The 1405-nt window shown below is 39.0% G+C and overlaps 1 non-coding gene across 1 annotated transcript; it reads right to left on the bottom strand.

Moving 5' to 3' along the window:
* Nucleotides 1-648: 648 nt before the first annotated feature.
* Nucleotides 649-755, bottom strand: LOC111907289 (U6 spliceosomal RNA). Its single transcript, XR_002855528.1, has one exon. It is a non-coding gene; the product is annotated as a U6 spliceosomal RNA (small nuclear RNA).
* Between the last annotated feature and the right edge of the window lie 650 nt (nt 756-1405).

The following is a 1405-nucleotide window of genomic DNA, read 5'->3' as shown; positions in this document are numbered from 1 at the left end:
GTTAAGTAAATCATTTAGGGTTATTGTCGTAATTTCATACGTGTCGGAAAATGATAAATCACGCGAAAAATCCCGTTTGCGGTTGGTGGTGGATGGACCCCCACCCAAACCGTAAACTCAACCCTATATAAGGGTTGAGTGGTCTTCATTTGAACCCTTTTCACAATCTAGGGACTTTCTCTCTCTACAAAAGTTGGAATTTGATCTAGAATCACCACTTTCAAGCTTCACAACTGTAAGTTAACCCTCCTAGCTTGTTGTTTAGCTTAGTATACTTGCAAATTTGTGGTTTAATCATCCAAAAACCCCAAGAACATATGTTTACGGTTCGGGAACATCCCAAAACCGTAAACACCCTAAAAGGGGATTTTGATGCCCCAAAACCTTTCCAATGTTTGGCTAATGACCTAGAAACTTGCATGGATGATCTTAGAAACCCCAAAACATGGAATGAAAGAAATAAACATGAGTTTACGGTTGGGGATTATCCCAAAACCGTAAACACCTTTTTAGGGTGTTAAAGTGCCCTTAAACACCTTCTATGACTTGAATGAGTGGCTAGAACCTTGTAGGCTTACCCTAGAAGCACCAAACCATGAAAGAAAGTGACAAACATGAGTTTACGGCCGGACTCAGAAACCGTAAACTCCAAGGAAGGTCCATTTCTAGATTTGTGTGTGTCATCCTTGCTCAGGGGCCATTCTAATCTTCTCTGTATCGTTCCAATTTTATCGGATGTCCCCGAAACCGTAAACTCCAAGGAAGGTCCATTTCAAGCCCCAATCACTTCCATAGCCCTTAATTCGAGTCTAGCATGGTTCCTTGAATAGTTTAAGACCTTTGAGCACCCAATGACACCATTCCCATGAGTTTACGACCGTAAACTCATGGGGGATATAGTCTTGAAACCGTAAACACCCAATAAGGTCACCACTTGAAGAGTAAACTCTATAATGAGGCCATACACTCCTTAGATGCAACCCGTATCATTCCTAACACTTGAAATAAAGTGTTTCCACGCATTAGAGTGTATTTACTTACTTAATTATTGATTAAATAACTAATTATATACAAATATGTATCACTTAATGTTACATAGGATCCTCGCGTGTGTTCAAGTCCTCACTTAACACCTAACATTCCTACCCGACACTTCCATCCATTCACTGCAGGTGAGTTCATACCCCTACACTTTTCCGAGTTTTTCATGTTTTCAGGGGGAACACAAGCAAATCATAAAGGATTTCGTAATTCAAAAGCTGATGTAATTATAACAAATTTCTATCAAACTTTTAGATATCTTTATCCCTTTTGTAATATGCGGAGCATAAGGGACGCTTTCTAAATATAATTACATAGTTTTCAAAACAGCGTGGGAACTTATGAAACCATTCAAATTATTATG

Source organism: Lactuca sativa, chromosome 5 (genome assembly GCF_002870075.4).
Source record: "Lactuca sativa cultivar Salinas chromosome 5, Lsat_Salinas_v11, whole genome shotgun sequence".
Classification (NCBI taxonomy): domain Eukaryota; kingdom Viridiplantae; phylum Streptophyta; class Magnoliopsida; order Asterales; family Asteraceae; genus Lactuca; species Lactuca sativa.
Note: the sequence above shows the minus strand (reverse complement) of the source record. Positions and strands in the feature narration are given on the sequence as shown.